Genomic DNA, 6402 nt, shown 5'->3' on the forward strand with positions numbered 1-6402 from the left:
AACTGTACCCTCCAGAGAATATGTCTGGAAATGCATACCAATGCACACACAGCAGCTGGAGTGGCATGCAAACAAACTCTCTAACATTTGGCTTGTACATGTCCAGGGACAGGCTTTAAATAGGTTTGCCCATCTGTGTGCATTAGGTGTATTTGTATTTGAAACCAAAAGCCAGAGCTTCCACCAAGACTCCATCCTGACTTTTCCTGTGGTCTGGAAACATATTTAATGGCATATTTGGCAGTAAACAACAGCATAACAAAAGTTAGCAGAATGTTGGTCCAAACATGGAGCTGCTTTTCTGTGTTGATGCAGAGGAGAGAGAAGTGACATGTTGAATATCAGGAATTACTGTCTCCTATTAATTTGAACACAAAGTTCTTTAACAGTGGATTACAGTTCACCTGTAGCTGTTGTAAATGGACTGTATTTGTACAGCATCTTCTCAGGGTTCTGCAAACCCCCAGGGCTCTTCACAACACAATCAGTCATTCACCCATTCACACACACATTCACGTGCTGATGGGGATGAGCCATGATAGCTACAGCTGTCCTGGGGCGCCACCGGTCTCTCCCTCCACCAGGTCATTAACTCTATTTCAGTTCAGTTTATTTTCAATGAGTCGTCTCAAAGCACTTCACAAAGTATACGTTCCAATTGCGTTCAGTTCATTATGCCAATTAGGTAAAGGTTTCAAAATAACCAATCAGAAAAAATACAGAAATGCCAACTGTACCGCTATTCGGTTCAAGTTAATTCATATAGAGCTAAATCACAACAAGATTCGTCTCAAGGCACTTCACATAGTAAACATTCCAATACAGGTCAGTTCATTAAGCCAATCAGAAAAAGTTTACTATATAAGGACCCCAGCAAATTGCATCAAGCAATTACAGCAATCCTCATACTAAGCAAGCATTTAACGACAGTGGAGAGGAAAACTCCCCTTTAACAGTGTGGCAAGGTGTAGTAACGAGGGCCCGGGCGGGATTCGATCACCAGACTCCCGGGTGACAGTCACGCCCGCTAACCAGTCAGCCAAAGGGACATCCCCTTGGCCAAGTAGCCAGGGCGCATGATCTATCGGGACATTGTGACAGGACGCTCACACTGTCACATCTTCCCCCCTCTTTCCAGAAGCACGTCCTCGTGCTCCTGCGCTGGGTGACACAAACTTCACATCCATGGACCTACTTAACAGTACTACATGGATCCTGCAAACAACGCCAAATGTGGCAAGGTGGAGTAACGAGGGCCCGGGCGGGATTCGATTCCCAGACTCCCGGGTTAGAGTCACGCGTGCTAACCAGTCAGCCAAAGGGACATACCCTTGGCCAAGTAGCCAGGGCGCACGATCAATTGGGACATTGTGACAGGACGCTCCCACTGTCACAACAGGAAGAAACCTCCAGAGGATCCTGGCTCAGTACAGGTGCTGGCCAGTAAATTAGAATATCATCAAAAGGTTGAAAATATTTCAGTAATTCCATTCAAAACGTGAAACTTGTACATTATATTCATGCAATGCACACAGACCAATGTATTTCCGATGTTTATTACGTTTAATTTTGATATTTATAGGTGACAACCAATGAAAACATCAAATCTGGTATCTCAGAAAATTAGAATATTCTAAAGGCCAATGAAAAAATGTTTGTTTCTCTAATGTTGGCCAACTGAAAAGAATGAACATGAAAAGAATGTGCATGTATAGCACTCAATACTTAGTCGGGGCTCCTTTTGCCTCAATAACTGCAGTAATGCGGCGTGGCATGGACTCGATCAGTCTGTGGCACTGCTCAGGTGTTATGAGAGCCCAGGTTGCTCTGATAGTCGTCTTCAGCTCCTCTGCATTGTTGGGTCTAGCGTATTGCATCCTCCGCTTCACAATACCCCATAGATTTTCTATGGGGTTAAGGTCAGGCGAGTTTGCTGGCCAATCAAGGACAGGGATACCATGGTCCTTGAACCAGGTGCTGGTGGTTTTGGCACTGTGTGCAGGTGCCAAGTCCTGTTGAAAGGTGAAGTCTGCATCCCCATAAAGTTGGTCAGCAGCAGGAAGCATGAAGTGCTCTAAAACTTCCTGGTAGACGGCTGCATTGACCCTGGACCTCAGGAAACAGAGTGGGCCAACACCGGCAGATGACATGGCACCCCACACCATCACTGACGGTGGAAACTTTACACTGGACCTCATGCAACGTGGATTCTGTGCTTCTCCGCTCTTCCTCCAGACTCTGGGTCCTTGATTTCCAAAGGAAATGCAGAACTTGCTTTCATCAGAAAACATAACTTTGGACCACTCAGCATCAGTCCAGTCCTTTTTGTCCTTGGCCCAGGCGAGACGCTTCTTGCGCTGTTTCTTGTTCAAGAGTGGCTTGACACACGGAATGCGACACCTGAATCCCATGTCTTTCATGAGTCTCCTCGTGGTGGTTCTTGAAGCGCTGACTCCAGCTGCAGTCCACTCTTTGTGGATCTCCCCCACATTTTTGAATGGGTTTGTCGTCACAATTCTCTGCAGGGTGCGGTTATCCCTAGAGCTTGTACACTTTTTTCTACCACATTTTTTCCGTCCCTTCGCCTGTCTGTTAATGTGCTTGGACACAGAGCTCTGCGAACAGCCAGCTTCTTTAGCAATCACCTTTTGTGTCTTGCCCTCCTTGTGCAAGGTGTCAATGATTGTCTTTTGGACAGCTGTTAAGTCAGAAGTCTTCCCCATGATTGTGGTGCCTTCAAAACAAGACTGAGGGACCTTTTAAAGGCCTTTGCAGGTGTTTTGAGTAAATCAGCTGATTAGAGTGGCAGCAGGTGTCTTCTATATTCAGCCTTTTCAGAATATTCTAATTTTTTGAGATACCAAATTTGGAGTTTTCATTAGTTGTCACTTATGAATATCAAATTTAAATGTAATGAACATTGGAAATACATTGGTCTGTGTGCATTGCATGAATATAATGTACAAGTTTCACGTTTTGAATGGAATTACTGAAATATTTTCAACCTTTTGATGATATTCTAATTTACTGGCCAGCACCTGTATAAGCAGCCATCCACCACAACTCACTGGGGCTCAGGAAGACAGAGCACACACACACACACACACACACACACACACACACACACACACACACACACACACACACACACACACACACACACACACACACACACACACACACACACACACACACACACACACACACACACACACACACACACACACACAGACACACACACAACATATACACCAAGTAGTGTTTCTATGGTAACATTGTGATTTCTTAGTAAATATTCTATTTGGTGAGAGATGAACTTTATTGTATTTATCCTAGTGAATCTATAATTATATGGGTAAACTAGTAGTAGCACATTCAATGTCAAGGAAAGTAAAATGTTATTATCAGGAGAGGGAGAATGATTAAATGGTTAGCCTTTGTAGGAACCATAGGTAGGAACCCAGCAGATTGCATCGAGCCACCAACTTGTGTTGTTGACTTTACAGCAATCCCCATAGTAAGCAAGCATTTGGTGACAATGGAGAGGAAAACTCCCCTTTAACAGGAAGAAAGCTCAAACAGAACCTGACTCAATATGAGCAGCCATCCACCATGACTCACTAGCCTGGCCTGCCAGACTCATCCTCTTTTTAATTCTGCACGAAGAGTCTGGTTACTCGCAGACAGAGAGGCACCTGAGGAGCGGGACTAGGCAGCTCAAAAATACCAATCAGAAAAAAGACAGAAATGCCAACTGTACCGTGCAACGCTGCAGTTTTTTAGCTGAAGTAAAACATGGCGTCTGACAGTGGTGCAAACATCTTTTTTTTTTTTTAAGAAAGGCTTTTAGCGCTTCTGCTTGTGGTTTTAAAGACATTCAAGCCATTTAGAACAGAGGAAAGATCCGGAGCGAACTCCGCCTCTGTCTTTGTCGTTTATGAGAAACTGAGCGTTGCTGTGTGTGACGTCCACGACACTGTTGTTTTTTTGCTGTGGTCATAAATGACGTCTGGCGACAGCGCAAACATCTTTCTTTAGAAGAACGGCTTTTAGCGCTTCTACTTGTTGTTTTAAAGACGTGTTCAAGTCATTTAGAACAGAGCGAACTCCACTTCAGTCACCATGTTTAAGACTAACTCGGCATTGTGGTGTGTGACGTACGCTACCCAGCGCTGATTGGCTCGGTTAGAATTCTCACGGGGTGGGGTTATTTGAACAGGAGAGTTCGCAGACACTTTCTCTGTGCAGAATTAAACAGAGGAGGAGTCTGGCAGGCCAGGCTTATGACTCACTGGGGATCGAGAAGACAGAGCAGACACACGCAGATGATTATATCAGCAGTAGCTCAACAGGTTGAGCGGGTTGTCCAGTAATCGGAAGGTTGCAGGTTTGATCCCGGTTCCGGACAGAGAATTCTGCTGTTGTGTCCTTGGGCAAGACACTTAACCCACCTTGCCTGCTTGTGGTGGTCGGAGGGACCCGTGGCGCCGGTGCTCAGCAGCCTCGCCTCAGTTAGTGCACCCCAGGGCAGCTGTGGCTACATCATAGCTCACCACCACCAGTGTGTGAATGTGTGTGTGAATGGATGAATGATACACTGTAGTGTAAAGCGCGTTGGAGTCCTTACTCTGAGAGGCGCTATACAAGTGCGGTCCATTTGTCATTTATCATATATTTTATTAAAACGTATAAACTAAGGTGGGTCTGCACAGTGGTCAGTGGTCAGTACGCCACTGGGTTCACATCCCTGCCTGGGATCTTTCTGCATGGAGTTTGAATGTTCTCCCTGTGCATGCATGGGTTACCTCTGGGAGCTCCGGCTTCCTCCCACAGTCCAAAACAATGACTGTCATGTGTGTGCTTGATTGTTTGTCCTGTGTGTCTCTGTGTTGCCCTGCGATGGACAGGCTCTCTGTCCAGGGTGTACCCCACCAGCATGCCCGGAGACTGCTGGAGATAGGCACCAGCCCCCCCACGACCCTGCGTGGAAAAGTGATGGACGATGAACCGAGGTTGACCAAAGGTCTCTAAAATGCAACCAAAAAAACAAACAAACAAAAATACACAATTAGGACCAAAACAACAGGACAAACCCTAACAGCAACCCAAACCGATCCAAATGAAAAAGACAGCATTTGTTGTAATAACAAACCCATGAAGCCCGAGCCACACTGACAGTTTTGTGGATGTCGTAACTCTAGAGAGGTACACACGGTACGGTCCAAGATTTCAGAGAGCCAATCTGCACGTCTCGCTCTAGCATGACACGCTAAGATCACGAGCATACTCACAGAAAATCGTATGTCACTAAAAGTTGACAGATACCCAAGACAGCAAGGATGAAAAGAAAAAAAAACGTTAACTCTTAATTTATCAGACTCTGACGGTAACTACCTCTTCATCAACTACGTTGTTTTTTCATAGTTTTGAGATTTGTTTATTTTTGTTGAGCTGTCTATAAATCAGGTGTGTAAGAATAAGGCCCATCACACACATGGGCTCAGCTACTTTAACCAACCTGCGTATTTTTAGACATCACAACCTAAAGTTCCTCTGTTCTTGGTTTGCAGCACATTAACCAACCCAGACTCTTTTACTTGTCAATTTTTTCTTAGCATTCTGTATTTGTTGGCTATTATTACAAAATAGAAAGGTAATACTCACTTTATGAAGCAAGATTTAAGATTGGAGGAATCTTTCAGTTTTAATTGGCAGATGAAAAATAACATCAAGTGTTAGTGTGTTACATCATTTAGTATTTTTAAGAGGTTTATATACATTTGTCCAACTTTTTACTTTGTTGTTTGTGCAATAAGGGCAAAAATTTGGCTTATTTGGAGAAATCACAGGTTGGATGTGTGTCAGATGCAAAGGAGGTTGTTTTGTGGTTGTTAGGGATGCACCGATACCACTTTTTTCCAAACCGATACGATACCGATACTTGGATCTGAGTACTCACCGATGCCGATTACTGATACCGATACTTCCACCACACAAAAAAATGCAATGATTTGGAATACAGATTTTATTTTCTTCTCTGCTTTCAACAGGAAAAGACTGTGAGGAAGATTAAAAGTAAATATATGAATGGAAGTCATCACAAAACTAAAATAGTAGGTGAACAGAAATGACAAGTCACAGTGAAGCCATTTTCAAGCAACTGCATTGGTATCGGTTCCTGGTATCGGTTAACTTTTACCGATACGATACTGGTAATAGTATTGGTATCGGCACCGATACCGATACCAGTGTCGGTATCTGTGCACCCCTAGTGGTTGTGATCCGTTTAAAACCACAACATGCATGTGGAAAACCTTTTACTGTAGCAGCAATTCAGCTCAGCCACGTCCTAATCATGAACACAAACCAGTTTTTAAAATGGTGTCATGAGAGTTTTGCCAC

This window comes from Nothobranchius furzeri, chromosome 1, assembly GCF_043380555.1.
Source record: "Nothobranchius furzeri strain GRZ-AD chromosome 1, NfurGRZ-RIMD1, whole genome shotgun sequence".
Taxonomy (NCBI): Eukaryota; Metazoa; Chordata; class Actinopteri; order Cyprinodontiformes; family Nothobranchiidae; genus Nothobranchius; species Nothobranchius furzeri.